This window comes from Dipodomys spectabilis, unplaced genomic scaffold (assembly GCF_019054845.1).
Source record: "Dipodomys spectabilis isolate Male_0828 unplaced genomic scaffold, ASM1905484v1 ptg000436l, whole genome shotgun sequence".
NCBI lineage: Eukaryota > Metazoa > Chordata > Mammalia > Rodentia > Heteromyidae > Dipodomys > Dipodomys spectabilis.
In genome coordinates this window covers 9,839,882-9,861,091 of record NW_024871113.1, presented here as the reverse complement: position 1 = coordinate 9,861,091, position 21,210 = coordinate 9,839,882, and the positions used below count along the sequence as shown (strand labels likewise).

Here is a 21,210-nt window from a genome sequence, read left to right as displayed (position 1 = left end):
TTCTTTTCCAACATGTCTTGTGAGTATCCTTGTTGTCCTTGTTTCAGCATTTTGTTATTCCCCCTCCCCTTCCCAAATTAGATAAATGTATATACAAGATGCAAGGTACCAAAATCAAATACAATGATAACAGGGAATATACCATAGGGGAAGAACATATAAAAGAAACAAAAAAAAATGACATAGTTCATTAAAAACAATACTTTTATATCAAATTAACCAGCAAAATGCCAGAAATGGAGGTGCAGAACACCAGCTTCCCCCAGAAAAGTAAAAAAAAAAGTGTGAGGTCTTGATTCAGAATTCCTGTGTAGGCACAAAAGAAAAAAAATTACAAGATTTGTTGAAACATAAAAGCAAACTTAAGAAACTAATAATCCAAACACAAACAAACAAACAAAAACAGAAACAGAAACAGAAAAAATTCAGAAGCGCACTTCTGCCACCATACAATGCTCTGCCACCACCTGTACTACGCGCCACCATCTTTCGCCTGACCAGTCCACCACCATGGAGGACATGAACATGTACAGCAACGCAGAGGAATTCCCAGAGGGATCCAAAATCAAGGAGGGCCAGAATCAGCAGGATGATGGTAAAATGTTTACTGGAGACTTGAGCTAAGATATAATCAAGAAAGATCTGAAAGCGTATTTGTCTCGATTTGTTGAAGTTGTAGACTGCACAGTTAAAACATAGTGAGTCACTGGAAGATCAAGAGGATTTGCATTTGTGCTTTTCAAAGTCGCTGCTAGTGTTCCTAAAGTTTTGGAAACGAAAGAACACAAACTGGATGGCAAATTGATAGATCCTAAAAAGGGTCAAAGCTTTAAAAGGCAAAGAACCCCTTAAAAAGGTGCCTTGAGCCCAAATATTTCTGAAGAAAAAAATTAAATAATATTTTAGGTCTTTGGAGAGATTAAAAATATTAAACTTGCCATAAATACAAAAACAAATGAGAGAAGACGGTTTTACTTTATCACATATACAGATGAGGAGCCAGTGAAGAAATTGTTAGGAAGCAGATACCATTAAATTGGTTCCCGGAATGTGAGATCAAAGTTGGACAACCCAAAGAAGTGTATAAGCAGCAACGCAACACCAAAAAGAGGAATAGGTGCTGTAGCTGGAGGACAAGGTCATAGTAGGGAACATGGCCGAGATTAGGGCCAAAACTAGAACCAAGGATTGAATAACTATCATGAGCAAGGATATGGAAATTACAATAGTGCCTATGGTGTTGATCAAAACTATAGTGTCTATGGCAGATATGATTATACTATGATATAACTATGGGAACTATGGATATGGGCAGGGATATGTGGACTACAGTGGTCAACAGAGCACTTATGGCAAGGCATCTTGAGGTGGTGGCAATCATCAAAATAATTACAAGCCATACTAAAGGAGAACATTAGAGAAAGCAGCAGATGCTAAAGAAAAACCCATCTTACATTGAAGATTGGTTTTCTGTGGATCTGATTATTTTGTAAGTACTTTCTAGTATATAAGACACAATTATGTCCAGTATATAGCCACCAGTTAGTTTTCTTTGTTTTTACTTTGTCCTTTGATATGTGTTAAGACTCAATGTGGATTTGTGTATAAAAACTTTTATTTGTATAATTTAGTGTTAAACCTTAAATAAATATTTCCTTATATAAAAAAAGAAAAATGAAAGAAAAGGAAGGGGTCAAATTAACCAAAGAGAACGTACTCTTTACCTGATTATGCAATTGTAACCTCTCTGTACATCCGCTTTATAATAAATATAAAAAAAAATTTAAGAGACTAGTAAGCACCAAAACCAGATTCAGGTACACAAAAACAGAATTTCCAGAAATTTGAACTGAAATTAAGGAAGATTTTTATGTTGTGGCTCTTATGGGAAAGGTGGCTATATGTAAGACTATATGGGTAATTGTTAGCATAGGGACAAACTCTAGGAACCAAGAGGAAACACTAAAAACTAAGACACTGAAACACACATAAAGAATGATTTGAAGGGTCCCTCCATATAAAGACTGAATATGACCAAGGTGGTATAAATTTCAGTTAATACATTTGTATTACTTGTATTCTACCCAATGTCTTTATTTCTACATTTATAAGCTAATTATAAGCTGTAATCTTAGCTACTCAGACTAAGATCTAGAGGATCATAAGTCAAAGCTAGCTCAAGCTGAAAAGTCCCAAATACACCATCCCCAAAATACCAACAAAAATGAGAGCTGGAGGTGTGGCTTGAATTGTAGAAGGCCATTCTTGTAAAGTTGATGCCATGTTTCCTAGGCCTAGTAGTTGCAAAATAATAATAATAATGTAATACTACTACTATTAATATAATAATAATATATTAATAATATATTAGGTGAATATAGATTATGATTAAGAAAAATTACTGACAGGAATACTATAGGAAATGGAAGAACAAATCCAGAATACTGTCCTTTAATAGATTTATATTCTTCTTGAATAAGTATGGAAAGGTCTAAAGTAGACATAGGTTAAAATGTGTATTGTAAAATACTGAGGGAACCATGAAATTGCAATTATCATTATTTCAATTAGTAGTAATACTAATAGTAACTGTAGTACTATTTAGATGTTATAGGGCTTGAACTCAGGGCCTTATAACACTTGAGTTACAGATCTAGTTCAGCTTTTTGGCTGGTTAATTTCATATTAAAAAGTCTGTTGGACTTTTTACCCAAGGTGGTTTCCAAAAAATACTTTCAGCTCTCAGCCTACTAACTAACTAGGATTACAAATACAAACCATCAATGCCTATTTATTTGTTTCGTTTTTGTTTGGTTTGCTTTATTTATTTTCACTTGCTATTTTTGAGATGAGTCACACCGTTCCTCTCTGCTTGTCTGGAACCTAAATCCATCAGCTTTTAGCCTCCAAAGTATCTGTGATTACAAGCAAGAACCATCCATGTTCAACTCTGCTAAATTATTTTTAAAATAAGTACAGCTGATATGCTAAGCAGGCAGAAAAATTAGATAATGTAAAATGCTCAGTTAAAATTTGATAAATCAAGCTGGGTAGCTCATGCCTATTGTCTGGTTCATGGATCAGTAGAAAGCTGTTGTTATAACTCTGACTTTATAATAGAGTTTGAAGTTTGGTATTGAAATTCCTTCAGTATCATTCTTCCTGTAAAGGATTGTTTTTGCTATTTGGAGTCTTCTTTAATTCCATATCAATTTTTGGATTGCTTCTTCTTTTTTATTAAAGAAGATTGTTGGGATATCAACGGATATTGCATCAAATTTGTAGATTGGATTATTTTGTAAGTATAGTTTTAGCTCTTCATCATTCAGTATAATGCTAACTTGTAGGTTTGTTATATGCAGACTTTATTATATTGAGGATTACTTCAGGGCTTCCTAGTTTCTTCAGAGCTTTCATTAAAAAGGGGTGTTTGATCTTCTCAAAGGTTTTCCTAAATTTGTTGAGATGAACATATGGTTCTTGCCCTTGCTTCTACTGATGTGTTGACTGCATTAATTGACTTGTGTATATTGAACCAGCTTTGCATACCTGGAATCAACCCTTTTCAATAATACTATATAAAAAATAATAATATATGATTTTTATTAGTTGTTTAATTCAGTTGGCTGGAATTTTATTAAGATGGTTTTATTGATGCTAATTAAAGAAATGGGTCTATAATTTCCTTGAAGACAGCAGGTAAATAGACCTTGCTTTTGATCCAACTAGTCAAACTGTGTCATTTAATTGGAGAGTTAAGGCCATTAATATTGAGTTAAGATTGAAAGGTATTTGGCAGTTATTGCCATGTTAACGTCCTTCTTAGGGCAATGCCTTGCCAATTCTTACAATAATTATCTGGTTGTATGTTGAGAGACCATTTTTATCCCTATATTGGGTTCTTTGTTTTCTATGTGTAGAATATCTTTGAATATCTTTTGTAATGCTTGTTCAGTGGAAATATATTGTTTTATTTTTTTCTTTTCTGTGGAAGCTTTTTATTTGTACCTCATTTATGAAGGAATGCTTAACTGTGTACAGTATTCTTGGTTGATAGTTGTTTTTATTTAAGGCATGACATACCTTATTCCAGGCTCTCCTTGTTTTCATGATCTATGCTTATAAATGTGTAGTTTTTCTAATTGGTTTTCCTTTATAAGTGATTGACATTTTTGCTTTGATACTTTAAGCATCCTTTCCTTTGTCTCTATTGAGCCTGTGACATTTCAATGTGGCGGTAGTATGTTCTACTCTGGGCTGGTCTGTCTGGGGTTCCAAAGGTTTTTTGTATTGGAATGAGCCTATACTTTCAGATGTTCTGTAAGTTCTCTACAAGGATTCTGTTAAAAATCTTTCATAGCCAATCAGCATCCTTTCTTGACCCTCCTCAATAACTATTGACTGAAATTAGGTCTTCTGATTGATACTTGAAGCTCTTGTAGGGATATATCTGATATATCTTGTTTCTTGAATTCGACTAATTTTTCTTTCTCTATAAAGTCTAGACTATCTTCAATTCCAGAGATTCTAACTTGTGCATCACCTAATCTCTTGGAAAGACTTTCTACTTTGTTTTTATTTGCCTGCCTTCTAATTGCTCATTTTTTTAATATATATTTTTTATTGTAAAGATACTGTACAGAGGAGTTACAGTTACATGAGTAAGGTAATGAGTAGATTTCCTATCGAACATTGTTACCCCCTCCTTTGTTTTTTCCCAGCCATCCCTTCTCTCCCCACTTCCCCGATTCCTCCCTCTCCCCCCACCAAATTTGTAAAGTTCATTTTCAACATAGTGTCTTGTACATCTCATTGTTACACTTGATCCACCTGTATCCTTATTAAGCATTTTGTTATTTTCCTTTCCCTCCCCCAAATAGAAAGATGCATATACAAGATGCAGGGCACTGGAATCAAATACAGTGATAACAGCAGTTATGCCATGGGAGAAGAACATACAAAAGAAACAAAAAATCACATAGTACCTTATAAGTACATTAAAAACAACAGCATCAAAGATAAAATCTCTTGTGCCTTGTCTTGGGATTCATTTCACTTAACAACAACTTATATGGTCATATGTACATAGCTTTTGACCTTTTCTGCTTATCTGGTAAGATTATCCTAGAAGTATACTAGTTATTGCATGGGACCTAGGTTTATTTGAGTCTGGCTTACTTCACTTAATATAACTTAATATAATTTTTTCCAAGTCTTTCCATTTCCTAACAAATGGGCTGTGTTGTTCTTTCTGATGGAAGCATAGAATTCATATATATATATATATATATATATATATATATATATATATATATATAATTTTCTTGATCCATTCATCAACTGAGGGACATCCAGTTTGGTTCCATATCTTAGCTACATTTTTGATGGCTTCAATTTCTTTATTGAAATTCTGTCTTGGAACTTACATAGGTTTGTTTATTATTTCTTGATTTGATTTTCAGTGTTCTATCTCAAATCCTTTAGCTGAGTGGCTATAATTTTATTGGATCCCCTTTTCTTCTGTTGGAATTTATTAAGCATTCTGTTTGTGGGTTCCATGAATTCCCCATTAATCTCTTCTTAGCCTCATCCCACTCACGCATAGCCATGTTCAACTTTCAGTCTTTTCATTCAGCATATTTATCAATAGTGTTTATAGAGCATTTTGAGAGCTTTTTCACTGACTTCTCAGTGGCCTATTTATTATAAGTGGGTGCTGAGGTTACATGAGTTGCCAATATTCTTGTGTTTCTATTGCTGTTCTGCCCATTTGATAATGAAAACTAAGCCAATACCTCAACAGAACACAATTTTAAGACAGGAACCAACCCAGAGCCCTGTAATTGCACAACTTTTAGAGATTCAAAAATCATAGACACATATTTTCCTCTCTAGCTCTCTGTTTTGGAACAAGAGCAAATCCAAGAATATAATAGAATACAATTTTAAGACAAAAACCCACCCTACACCCTGTTATTGCACAGACATTATAGGTTCAAAACCATATGTAGGTATTCATTTATCTACTTCTTTTCTTTGTTTGGGGAAGGGTATTATGACTCAGGAGTGGGGATTATATATAGCTGTGATCATTGAAGAAATCTTTTGTGAGTGATAAAGTAATTTGAATCTAAAAGATAGCACAATGAACAACTTTGATACAGTCAAAATGGAAACAAATACAGTCTAACTCACAAACAAAGCATCAACAGACTAAAGAAAATGAAGAAGTGAAGGACCAGAAATACAGGACAATGGGTTAAGGTGAAATTGAAAGAAATATTAACAGATATAATGAAAAATAGAAGGAGGAGCAAATAAGAATAGAGGAATATAGAAAAGGAAAGGAACAGAATGAAGAAAACTAAGACCTATATTCAGAAAAAAATTAAACTATATATGTATAAAATAATAATACTCAAATTTAAAATACTAAGGATAAGAAATAGAAAACTGAGTAATCAAAATATAATCTGAATAAAGTATGCATACAATTAAGAAGGAAGCCCAGAACAGTAGGAAGAAGACAAAAAGAAAAAAATCTTCAATTTGTTTAAGGAACTTTGTGTCTCCCCAATGTCCACTATTCAGTCTCTTGGTGCCTTTGATTTCTTTATGGTGGTCAGTTTTCCTGTGGCTTAGTTTGATTCTCAAGTCAGTTTGTTTGAGAGGGCAGAAAAATGTCTGGTTTACAAGCCTGAAGTCTTTGTGTCCCTCCTCCCAGCCTAACAGTGGGAGAGGGGATTTGATTTGTGTGTAGTGCAAGAAGAGATGGCTGGTTTCTGTAGGTTGGAATCTCTGCAAGTGATCTTGAATTTGGTTGAGCATTTCTAGAATCAGTGTCTTTTCCCAAAGGAATTAGCTCCTGAGATCTCTTTTAACCCAACCTGGAGCCATTTTTGGTTTTACAGCCGTCCAGATTTGTTTTCTCTTGTTTTTCATTGAGATTTTACAGACTTTGGTTTTGTAATTGCTGTAGCTGACTAAGCTGCAGGTTGAATTTCTATATGACAGGAATGACTTTGTTCACTGCAAAAGGGCAGAGTTGTCTCTTGCAGTGCCTTTCTCAAGTAAATATGCCCCTCTCTGGGAAGAGCCTTCTCCCCCTGGGTGGGGCAACCTTGCTCTGGGTGTAGCTATCTCTCATTGGTCAGATTCCTTTGCCCTGTTGGAAAATGGTGCTGCATTTACTGCTTCTCCAGCCTGTGTTACTGCTATCTGCTCTGGCTGGCTCTATGCCAGTATCAAAGATGGCATTCTTCTTGAGTGGTAGAGGGCTTTCTTCCAGAAGTTGTGCTCTTTGTGGGTGTGATGGTATCTTTTGTCAGGTGTGTTGAACCAACCAAGATGATAATCCAAAATTCACAACCATCCACGGTTAGTTTTCTCTGTGTCTTTCTGTGCCTGGCTTGTATGTGGATTTCTAGTCATCAAGCTCATGCTGGAATTGAGTAGATGGCTGCATGCACTCTGACTCTGGTACCTTTGTCCAGAATCTCTCTGGCTGCCTCCACAATAGAAGTCACCACCGCCAATGTGTGCTCAAATCTGTTTTATTAAGCAGGCTGCTTGTAATGTTCCTCTCTGGCAAAAATCACTTTACAGTTATGGTTCACTTGGTGTGACTCTGAAGACAGACTATTCAGTAGGCCCTAAAACTCTGGTTTCTCAGAGAAAGCTGTGTAGACACCCTGTTGACCCTCTACTATCTTACTGCCTCCACTCCTGTTATCTTAATGGTACTGTCTGAAATATTAAATCTTTTGGCTTTCCATTTCCTCATTTGAAGTAGAACTTGTAAAATTGAAAGATATAAGAATTGTCAAAACAGGCAGAGATCAAAGTAATGTAAAAGAGTCAAACTATGCTAAATGTATATGACCTCAGGAACAGCACCCAGGCCCTGAGTTTAAACCCCATGATCAACAAAAACAAATAAATAAATTCATAACTTGAGTAATGGCTCAAGTGGTAGAGCAACAGTCTTGCGTAAAAAAGCTAAGTGATAGCACAAGGGCTTAAGTTTAAAGTTTGAGCCCGAATACTGACACAGACATTAAAAGCAAATTCTGATCAAAAAGCAAAATAATAGTGAAGATGCTTAATGGAAGAGATCAGTGACAATCTGCGATATGGTGTAAGGCTGAATGCTTTCAGTAGAAGATGGATAGTACTGTAGGAAACACAAGTCAAGCATATGCAGTACAGTATTTAGCTCTAAGCTTCCAGAGCATTTGTGGGTTTTCCCCAAAAAGGTAGTATGTACATCTACTACTACAAAACTGTAAATACCTACACATGATAGGCAAAGATATTCTAATCTAACACTAATCAAAAGAAACAGAGTCATTATATTTGTGTAGTTAAATAAAGAAGATTGAAATAATAGATTATTAGGAATGAATAAGGAAAGTTTATGATGCTAGAGTGGTCAATTCTCTAAGAAAATACACTAATATTAAAACTGTGTGTGCCAAAAATCAGAACACTAAAATTAAATCCATAAAGAAAATTACAAAATAAAAGCAAATAAAGAGAAATTTATAATTACAATTTTATATTTGAACCTTAATTATGAGGAATTAATAAGCTTGCAGATATGCATTGTTAATAGCTATATATAGTGGACTTCAAAGTACTATCTTTCAATCAGATCTAATAGAAATTTTTAAATACTATACCCAATAATACCAGAATGTGCATTCCTTTCAAGCAAATGGAAAATTAATCAAAATAAACCACATTCTGCCCCATAATATACAACCTAATAAAGATAAAAAACACAATTCATTGTAAGTATGTTTTCAAACTACAATGGAATGCACTTATACAATGGCTTAATTGTATAAGTGGTTTAATTAGTATGAAAATTGATAGATGTATAAATACATGTAAATTAACAATAATTAACAAATAATATTTGGAAACTTTAGATATGCTCAGAATAAAAACAATATGTTGTAGGTTTTGTTTTTCCCTTTTGCTACTAAAAAAAAACAAATATTTCATACCGAAGCTGTACACATAAGACCTCTTGGTGATAAAGTTTTAAACCATAAAATATTATAATCCATCAAGAGAATTTATTATAAATATTATATTTACATGTAGTTGAAACATCATTCTTGGATTTGAAAGTAAGGATGATACATTATATTTGATATTGTATACATAGATGTAGTACCTTTCTTCAAATCACTCACTTTTATCAAAAAGATGAATTGACATATTTTAAGAGTCATACCACTTTCAACATTATGAGGGTGAATGGTGATATTAGTAGAGCTTCTCTTGCCCATTTCATAAAGAGATCTATTCTGAAGGGAATTTCTGCAATGGAAAGACACAAGAATCTTTCCACAGCTAAATTCAAGGGAAAAATTATTTCTAATCATTATCTCAAATTCATTATAATTAAGATATTTCATTGAAGGTAAAATAATTTATGATATGATACCTTTTCAAACTTTTCCTTCAAGTTTTGAAATCTTTCCCTATAATATTAGTAATCAGTACAGATATAGAATTAAATGTAAGCAGAACAAAATGCTTATACTGTACATGATAATAAATCCTCTAGGAAAATAAAAGTAAAAATTAAATAATTTAAACTATAATAAAAATTCTTCTTTGAGTAAAATTTTTTAGGTTAATGTATGCTTAAGTATTTTTTTTTTGTTTTTCTAGTAATAGAGATTAAATTCAGGGCCTCAATCATGATAGCCAAGTGCTCTTTAACTTAATGCATGCTCCATGGATCAAATTGTAGGCATTCTTTCTTTTTATTTTATTTTTGAAATGTGATCCTGACTTTGTTCAGGTTGTCTTTTTTTTAAATATTTTTTTTATTGTGAAAATACTGTACAGAGGGGTTACAATTACCTGGGCAAGATAGTGAGTACATTTCTTATCAAGCATTGTAGCCTCCTCCTTTGTTTACCCTTCTCATCCCTTCCCATCTTCCCTCCCCCCCACCCTCAATCCTCCCCCCCCCCAGTTGTAAAGTTCATTTTCTACATGACAACTTGTACTTTTCATGGTTGCAACAGGTCCACCTGTATCCTTATTTAAACAACTTGTTTTTCCCCTTCCCCTCCACAAATTATACCGACATCAAATACAGTGAAAGCAGGGGTTATACTGTGGAGGAGGGACATACAAAGCAACAAATCAAAGAAAGGTTGGACAAATGGGATTGCATGAAGCTGCAGAGCTTCTGCATGGCAAAGGACATAGCTAGCAAGATCAATAGAAAGCCCATGGATTGGGAGAAGATCTTCACTAGCCATACAACAGACAAGGGTCTCATATCTAAAATATACTTAGAACTCAAAAAATTAAATCCCCCAACAACAAATCCTCAAAGAAACAACTGCCCAATAAATAAGTGGGCTAATGACTTAAAGAGAAACTTCTCTGAAGAGGAAAGAAGGATGGCCAATAGACACATGAAGAAATGCTCAACCTCCCTAGCCATAAAAGAAATGCAAATCAAAACAACATTAAGATACCACCTCACCCCAGTTAGAATAGCAAAAATCAAGAACTCTAATAACAACAGATGCTGGAGGGGATGTGGACAGAAGGGAACCTTACTGCATTGTTGGTGGGAGTGTAAACTTGTTCAACCACTTCAGGTTGTCTTTGAATTTACATTCTTCTTCACTGCCTCACAAGTAGCTAGGCTTACAGACATGTACCACAACATCTGGCTGATAGTCTCTAAATTACTTAATTAAATTCACTAACTTCCAAAATTACATATATTCTATAATTGTATAGTTATTGTGTATTGAATTCACAGTTGTATCAAAGATCACAAGGCTACCATCAACAAAGAAAAATCTACAATTGATTATTTGCTTTGTTTCTTTGTTGAGAATGAACGGAAATGTAATTTAATAAAACTGATATTGATATGTTATTTATTTTCATCCACTCACTTGTTAGCTAACAGGATGTCCCTGTGTGATGCAAGCCATGCTGACATCTGAATATACATACAAGTACCATAAGAGCCTCTGGGGATCCATATATCCATGGATGTGGAGGGATAAGACCTAATAAAGTCAGATGCCTCAATTTTAGAAGGAAACATATCTTCTTAGGAAATAACATACTACATTTGATGTCAGTATTTTTTTATACTTTGCATTCTATCCTATGATTTCCAAGATACATAGTTCAATAATAAAAGTACTGAGCAACCTTAAAGTTAATTACATCTCTTTCTGATATTAAATATATTCCATATACAATCATTTTCTATACATTTTTAAATAGAGTGATTCTTTAGTTTCTACTGCACAGTGTTATTCTGTTATTCAATGAATATTTTATTAGATTGTCATAAAAGCAGTATCAGAAAGATGTGGATTAATCTGAGAGCTATACAATATACAGTCATCAACACTTTGCCCTAAGAAGATGGATAGAAAAAACTGAATAGTCAATATCCCATTAGTAAGTCTATTGCAATCATGTTTCATTTATCATGATTGTTTGTTTGTTAGAAGACTAAAACAATTAAAATGAATTTTAACAACTGAAATAAATCAGGAGTACTGTATAAGGCTACCATCAACAAAGAAATAAAAATCTATGATTGATGATTTGCTTTATTCCTTTGTTGAGAATTAATACAAATGTAATTTAATAAAACTGATATTGATGTGCCATGTATTTTCATCCACTCCCCTTGTTAATTAACAAGATTTCCTGTGTGATGCAATCCATGTTGACATCTGAGTATATATACAAGTACCATAAGAAACTCTGGTATAAGCCTTCAGTGTATAAGGCCCTGGGTTTAAAACCCAGCAAGTAAATAGATGAATACAAATGGACTAGTAACAGATACCAAACAAATTAGCCACTACTTCTTTACCAAAAAGGAATTTTGCACGTTATTATTAAACATATTTTGTTGGTTACCTTTGTTACCATGACAGAATACCTAATAGAAACATCTTAGGGAAGAAAGGATTTGCCTGATCTAAGGGTCAGTACGTGGTCCTTGGCTCTGTTGATTCTAGGCCTGTGGTGATGGTAGCTGTGGCAGAGACTCCTCACCACATATACTGGACAATACAGAAGAAATGTACCCACTACAGATTTTCTCTTGGGTTACCTTTATCCCATTTGAACCCCTCAATATATGGACTGTCCTGCCCCCAATCAGGACACATCATTTTTCCCTTTAGTTAATCCTCTATGTCCTCACAGACATACCCAGAGCCACATCACCAGCCACCAGTGCCTATTTTGTCAACTCAAAATATGGCTATGTTGAATGAGAATCAAAATGTTTAATGCTGTGTTATTATATTTCATTTAAATATAAGTCCACCTCGGTCTAAACACTGACTTACTGAGCAGTACAGGTCTAGAACAGGAACAAGCAAAATACTTCTCATAGACAAAATCTAGCTTACCATCTATTTTGGTGAAGAAAGTATTATTTTATAATATTTATAGCCACAGTCATTTATTCCATTTTCATTAATGTAGCTTTTATACTGCAACATCAGTGCTGAGTCTTTGTGTAAGACATTATAGGATCCATGGGCTCTGAAATTAGTATTTACTTCTCAAGAAAGGGTTTATAGATTTCTGGACTAAAGAAATGGCCTTGCTTTGATTCACCTGTTCATGAGCAACAAATGGCCAACACAAAAACAAGAATAAATGGGCATATAAATATCCAAGAAATCAATTCCTTAAATTTAATTAGCTTCAAATTTACTATTTCATCATTCTTAGGATAATAAAACAGACTAGAAGTTCTTTTGTTGAATATATTTAAGGTGTTTTGTACTATATATAAAGGAGTGATTACTATCTTCTTGAGAGGAAAAATAATGTAGGTCTGAGGATGAAATTTTTTCATGTGTCTATGCATTTTGATAGTATGTAATACAATACTAGATGTATATTAAGTCAATGATTTACCAGTAGACTAAATTAAATCAAATTTAATTTTGGTGTATTTCTATTTCAAAGACTACAAAGCTAAACAGCATTTTTGTAATTTTTCATTTTTCCTGAAGTACACAGAATATTAAGTTCATCTCTTACAAAAGCAACTTTCTATAAAAGGTCATTAATGATGGGTTTAAATCAGAACTTACCTTTTCATTTTGTTAAATTAAAATAAAATGAATAATAAAAGTATATAATTTCTTTAAAATAATCTGGGCTGAGCACTAAAATTTGAGGCAAAAACCCATATTTCATACTTCAATGATCTGTATGTTTATGAGTCACAAAAGCAACGTGCTTCAAAGGATAGGAAAAAAAAAACAACACTGTTTCAACAGCAGTCAATACCAGGAAAATCAGCTCTATGACAAGTCCAGTGCAAAGAGTCCATGTCTCATACATTGAACATGGTACTCATTGCACACAGAAATGGTTAAAATGTAGAACTCAAAGGGCAGGGAACATAGGATAAATAAACAAATCAACACTTAAATTTTAAGTGCTATATTTTATTTATTTTTATTTTTTATTATTATATTTAAGTAGTTGTACAAAGCAGCTTCCATTTAAAAATGTAAACCCTTGGGCTGGGAATGTGGCTTAGTGGTAGAGTGCTTGCCTAGTATGCATGAAGCCCTGGGTTTGATTCCTCAGTACCACATAAACACAAAAAGCCAGAAGTGGTGCTATTGCTCAAGTGATAAAGTGCTAGCCTTGAGCCAAAGAAGCTCAGAGACAGTGCCTAGGCCATGAGTTCAGACCTCAGTACTGGCAAAAAAAAAAAAAAAAAAGTAAACCCTATTAAAATTTTAGGTGAGAGTAAAATATTGTTTATTACAAATATAAAGTTATGCAGTTGACATTGAATACCTGAAACTTTCTATTAGCCTAACACCAAATCATTGTTTTCCTCTAGCCCTAGTATATGGAAGCCATGAATCTTCCTGTGTTGTATGATTTGGAATATCTTACATATCTCCTGCAAAAAAAACTTTTTTTATGAAATATTTGTTCTTTTGGGAGTTGCATAAGGCTGATCCATATTGTCATGTATAACAAGATTTCCTGCTTTAATGGCTGAAATAGACCATTTCTTATGTGTGCCACATTTTTCTTAATTGGACTTAATTTTTTCATTGGACTTTTCATTTGTTTCTACACCTTAGCTAATAAGAATAAGGCATCTGCAGTTTGGATGTTGACTTTTTATTCATTCAGCCACTCTGATTTTAAGTGATAGAAAATAACTTATTACTGTCATTCTGGTTATTGTTTGCTTTTCTAAAGTTTTAGATTTTGTCTTGCTATCCTCTTATGTGTCTTGTTAATTAAAAAATTATTTATGCCAGGTGCCAATGGCTCATGCCTGTAATCCTAGCTATTATATGACGCTCAAATCTGAGGATCAAGATTCAAAGTTCATGAGACTGTTATATCCAATTAACCACCAAAAAACAAAAACAAAACAGAAGTGGCAAGTGGCACTATGGCTCAAAGTGGTATACTGCTAGCTGTTAGCCAAAAGAGCCCTGAGTTCAAGCCTCATGACTAAAAATAATAATTATTAGTGTATACTGGCACATTTTCATATATGTTTATGATATTCATATGAATATTAATATTTATGTTTTACTTTATCTTTTACATTTGCGTATTTACTATACATATTTTATGCTTATTGCCATACATGTCCATGAAAAATTTTATACAGTAAATCAGCTGTTAATAAATTTGATCACCCATTAAATTTTCAAGTTTACTTTCCTATGTGTATGCTTTGTATTATTGGCATTACAATTCAGGGAATGTTTTGCTTTGTTTTGGCAGTGCTAGGTTGGAAACCAGGGCCTTGTGTATACTAGTCAAGAGCTCCACTGCTGAGCAAGCTACATCACAGACTCACAGCCTCATTTCTTTGGGATTTTAATTCAAGACTTCTCACTTGCTGGGCTGGTGGTTAGCATACTACCATATGGTCCACATCTCTAGCTCTGTTTTTTTGCCAGTCATTTTGGAGATGAGTTCTCAGACATTACTAACAGAGCTAGTCTCAAACCACAGTTTTCCAGATGTCAGCCTCTTGAGTAGTTTCATATGCTCAAGTATTGCATCTTTTCTGTTGGGTATCTAGTAATATAATATTTTTTTATCATTGAAGTTATTATCTTTAAACTCTCATATAGAAACAAAAGTAATTTTTCCCACCAGTGTTACATTATTACAGTAATCATTACTGAGTTCTCTATAAATTTATACTTTCACATGTTTTCATAAATGTGGTTCTCTTTCCTTTTATCTAAAAGAATCCTTTTAGCATTTCTCAAAAGTCATATCTAGTGCTGAAGAATTTCTTCAGATATTTTTTATTTGAGAAAATTTGTCCTTTCACTTTTGAAGGACAGTTTTAATAGCACTAGTGTTCTTAGTTGACAGTTTTTTTTCTTGTTGTCTCAGCAATTTGAATGTATTGTCTCTGACTTAAAATTTATTCTGAGAAATTTACAAATAGATTTATTGTGACACCTTTTTACTGATATATCATTAGTCTAATTCAGCTTTTAAAAATTCCCTAGTGCTTCTCATTGAGAACATTTTTGAATACTTTCTATGAAAATGTACACATTTAGTTCCAAGACACCAAACATTACAAGTATCCAATAAAAAGTCAGATTTATTTTTTTATTTCCCAGGATATATGTTATGTCTAAATTATAGTTTAGTTTTTAAGTATAAAATCACATCGTGTCTTCAAAAAATGTCCAATTTAAGAATAGGGTACTGCTAAAAATACTAACATATATATGAGTTTTCTGTGAGTCATTGTTTTGTTGTTGCTAAGTTTTGCCTCATGTTAATGATTACTAACTGATCAGGGTAGTAGCTTCTGAAGACTGAGGGAGCCATGGAATTTCTTAAAATCACATAACAGAATAACCTGAAGTGTAATGTGATTCCTTGAAATCTCAGCATTTGGGAGTGGGAGACAGAGAATCAAAATTCTGAGGCAATCTGGGCTATATAACAAGTTCTAGATCAGCTTACATTGCATAGTAAAGACCCTATCTTAAAAAAAGACAGAGAAAAGAAAGAGAAGAGAGAAAGAAAAAGTGAAAAGACAGAGAAGGAAGGAAAGAGGGAAGGAGGAAAGGAAAGTAGGAAAAAAGGAAGGGTAAAGTGGTAAAGTGTGTTGAGGGACTGAATCATGAATACTTTCCCTATAGTACTCAGGGTTGTTGAGTAGCATTATTAAAAATCAGAAAATGTCTAGTTAGAGTCTTTTCTCCAACTTCTGCTTCTACTTTATTAACCATTCATTGGAATATTCCACAGCCTTTGATGTCATTTAAGCAAGATTCATGGCATTTTCATAAAAAATACATTCTATCTAAATAAATTGTCGTTTGCTCTACAATAAAAATAATTTCTTGTCCATTAAAATCTGGCACACAATTGCAATGATTCACTCCCATCTTTAGGCTCAAGTAGTAATTTTAACTCTCTTGCTGGTTCCAAGACATCTGTACTTGCTTCCCTGAAAGCCATCGATGTGGATACAATAAGTGTTAGTTCTGAGATTTTTACCTCCACTGAAGAATCACAATTGAACTTAATGTAAAAGGGTGAATCCTTCTAGAAGGCTTCTAATTTAACCTTACCTAGACAAATTAGAAAAACTACTATCTATGGAAGTTAAATTTTTATGAAATATATTTTTATTTATATTTATTATCTTTAAGTAGTTGTACAAAAGTGTTTCAATTCAAATCAGTTTATATGCACAATGCATCTTGCTAAAGATTACCCAAATGTATTTCTTTAAAAAAAAACTTTAGGGGGCTGGGAAGGTGGCTCAGTGGTAGAGCACTTGCTTTGCATGCCTGAGGCCCTGGGTTGGATTCCTCAGCACCACATAAGCAAAAAGAAAAAAGCGGGAAGTGGTGGAGTGCTAGCCTTGAGCTGAAGAGCTGAGGGACAGCGCCCAGGCCCCGAGTTCAGGTCCCACCACCGGACCCCTCCCCCCCCAAAAAAAAACTTTAGGCTCGGCTTTGGTGGCTCACACCTGTAATCCTAGCTACTGAAGAGGCTGAGATCTGAGGAGCATGATTCAAAGCCAGCCAAGGCAGGAAAGTCCTGAGAATCTTATCTCCATTTAACCACTCAGAAAACCAGAAGTGATACTGTGGCTCAAATGGTAGTGTGCTCGCCTTGAACTGAATTGCTGAGGGACAGTGCCCAGGCCCAGAGTTCAAGCCCCAAGACCGACAAAAAAAATAGGAGGGAAGGGATGGTATGGGAAAAACAAAGGAGGAGGCAACAATGCTTGATAAGAAATGTACTTGTACTCATTACCTTGCTCATGTGATCGTAAACCCTCTGTACAGTATTTTCACAATAAAAAACATAAAAAACTTTAAAGTCATAATTAATTTTTCATCCATACATGCTGTTTTCATAGGTAGCAACACAGTAATTTCATATATCTCCATTTCTATGAATGTTTTTCACTGTCTAGATGCTTGTTAAAGGCAATATCCTTTTGAAATGAATAGTCTTTCTTAGCTGCAGATCTCAACCATGGGTTTAAAAGTCAGGAAACGACATTATTAAGAGATTTTCTGTCATCCAGGATCTGTTGTTCTATTTATATAGAGCATGGGCAAAGTGGATTTAGCATAATTCGTAAGGGCTTTACTATTTGGAGCCTGGAAAATGAGCATTGACTTCAATCTTGATTAGCAGAAAATTTTGAAGCCTGGAATTCGTTTTTCTAGCTCCTTCATTGATTATAGATGGAATTTCCTTCTGAAAGATGGCTGTTGTATCTGCACTGAGAGTATATTCTTTAGTACAGCCATCCTCACTGATTTTCATAACTACTATACCTCCTTGATAACTTATGGCTGTTTCTACACCAGAACTTTGATTCGATTTTGGTGAACAGTCAGTGGTCAGGTTCTTATCTTTCATGTTCCTACTTTTCATAAAAGCACCCAAACAGACTCTTACTCATACAGGATTTTCTGAGCAGAAACATGGTATAAATGACATTTCTGTCTTAGCCCATGTGGTCATGGAGGAAAACAAAAAAAAGCCATGAAGTTGGCTGAGTGAGATTGGTAGGTTTGCCTTACCCCAGAAATTTAGTACCCTGAATAATCCAATGGAATTTCATAAAGTAAATATTTTCTTGGTGATTATATTAAATTTGATAAATCAGCAGATCCATGGTTTGGTACAGGTTGAAACAACTTCATGAAGAAGCCTGGTTTAGCAATAATGATGAGCCATAGCTATAGCTTGGGGTCTGCGATTTTTATTTCCTTTTTCTTTACTTTTTTTCTTCTCCTGAGATGTACATACCTACTGCATCAGCCCAGGGAATGAAAATTCTAGCTCTGAATTTAGAGGTTTATAAATAGCCATAATTGGTGGCTCATGTAGTGGGAACAATTCTGATAGCTCTAAAGCAGTAGTAAACAAAGGAACTTCATATCGGTGATTTCTCTAACCTACAGAAAGCAGCTCCACAAGAGGAATGCAAAAGGAGATCCCATAGATATCTACCACTGGTGAGTGCCCTATCTCCTCTTCCCCACATGAGCAGGGATCAGGACTGAGAAACCTTGTTCCAATTCTAGAAACCAAACATGGCCAGAGAAGGCCAGAGAGAGAGTAGCTCTCACCAGTGCTCCACAGGAGCAGTTACAATGGTTATAAAACTGGCTCCCAATCCCATATTAATAAAGGCAATTCTCTATCAGGAAGATGTAATGATTCTTAATATTTATGCACCGAATGCTGAAGCATCCAACTTTGTCAAACAAACATTAAAATACTTTGAAACACACAATAATCACTGAAGACCTCAATAAACCATTATTGTGAATGGATGGATCATCCAGTTAAAAACTCAGCAAAGAAACTTCAAAGTTAATTGATTGTGTAGAACAACAGGACCTAACATACATCTGTAAAATATTCACCCACCATGGCCACAATACACTTTCTTCACAGCAGCTCATAGAACATTCTACAAAATAGACTGTATTCTAGATCACAAAGTAAATCTCATCAAATTTAAAATAATTGAAATTATTCCTGTGTCCTGCCAAACTACAAATAAAATTATAGCTTAATAACAAAAGACACCACAGAATTTACCCAAAATTGTGGAAAATGAACAAGACATTGTTGAATGATAGGTGAGTCATCAAGATAAAGAAATAAGAAGGTAAATCCAAAAGTTCCTGGAATCCATCATAAATGATTATAAAACATATCGGAGCCTTAGGAAGCAGCTAAGGCAATACCAAGAAGAAAGTTTCTAGCTAAGAACACCTACCATTAATAAACTAAAAGTATCTTAATTAGTACTCAAATCTTATACCTCTAGCTCCTAAAAAATGCAACAAACCTCAAACCAGCAGATGGAAGGGAAAATAAAATTAGGTCATAAATAATTGAACTAGAGACTAAAAGAACTATTCAAATAACTAACAAGATGAAATGTTGGTTCTTTGAAAAAAATAACAAAATTAACAAGCCCTTATCAAACCTGGCCAAAAAAAGTACTCAAATAAACAAAATCAGAAATGAAAAATGGGACAATATAACAGATAAGAGTACAACTCAGAATATTATATAGGATTACTTTGCAAACTTTTACACCAACAAATTGAAAAATCAAGCAAAAAAGGAATGTATTTCTACATAACATTAATGTACCAAACTGAAGCAAAGGCTACAATTCACATAAACATACCTCTTACAACTAACAAAATGTAATAGCAATAAACAACCTCCAAACAAAGAAAGACCTAAATCCTTATGGTTCCACAGGTGAATACTTTAAGACTTTAAAAATATTATAAGCCGGGTGCTGGTGGCTCACGCCTTTAATCCTAGCTACTCAGGAGGCTGAGATCTGAGGATCATGGTTCAAAGCCAGCCAAGGCAAGAAAGACTGTGAGACTCCTATCTCCAATAAACCACCAGCAAACCAGAAGTGGCGCTGTAGCTCAAGTGGTAGAGCACTTTCCTTGAACTGAAGAGCTGAGGGACAGCATCCAGGCCCAGAGTTCAAGTCCCACAACTACACATATACATACAAATACATATATATTCAAATATAATTAATGTAGTTAATGATACAGAAAAGTTAGTTATATAAGTCAGGTAATAAGTAATTTCTTCTTAAATGGTGTCACCCTATCCCTCACTCTCTCCCAGTTTTTCCCTCCTTCCCCTACTGACAAGCTGTATAGTTCGTTTTCGACATAGTGTCTATTAGAGTATCAATGTTGCACTTGTTCACCTCTTGTCCCACCATTTCTGTGGCCCCCCCCTTACCCTTCTAGAAATAGATAAACTTACAAACAAGATAGAAGGTACAGAAAACAAAAACAGCAACGAGGGAAAAAAAATAAAATTAAAAAACTACTTGTTTCAGTTTCTTGGAGTTCATGTAATTAATACATATATTCTTCCATGCAATAGAAAGGGATCACTATCAAATTTATTCTATTAAGCCAGCATCACATTTATCTCAAAAATAGACTGGAACTCAATGAGAAAAAAAAGAAATATAGACCTATCTCTTTTATGAACATAGATATAAAGCTCCTTAATAAATATAATCAGTCAAAAGGTAATACACTATATCAAGTGGGATTCATCAGAGATACAAAACTGATTAGTATACATAAATCAATAAAGGTAGCATGGCACATTAATAGAACCAAAGATAATAATCACATGATCATCACATAGATACAAACTCTTTTATGCTCTGGAGAAACTGGGAGCAGATGGACTATTTCTCAATATAATGAAGGCTGTTTATGACATAACTACAACTAGCATCATACTAAATGGTGAAAAAATAAACTTTTTTCTTAAATGAGAAATAAGACAAGGATTTCTGCTTTTTCCCCTCTTTTATTTTTACCTTAATACTGGAATTCCTGGCCAAAGCATTAAGCCAACAGAAAGACATAAAGGGGATTCAAACACATAAGAAAGGCCTAAAACTTTTTCTATTTGCAGACAAAATAGTCCTACATCAAAAGGACCTTAGATATTCCATTCCAAAACTTCTAGGTCTCATAAATAACTTTGACAAAGTAATAAGGCATAAAATTAATTCACAAAATCAGTACCTTTTATATTTGACAACAATGAGAAGATTGAGAGTGAAATCTAAGAAGTAACTCTATTTACAGTAGAAAT

The 21,210-nt window shown here is 34.0% G+C and overlaps 1 pseudogene; it reads left to right on the top strand.

The window, feature by feature from the left end:
- The first annotated feature begins 510 nt into the window (after positions 1–510).
- LOC122097863 lies at positions 511–1,483 on the top strand (annotated as a pseudogene).
- Positions 1,484–21,210: the final 19,727 nt, after the last annotated feature.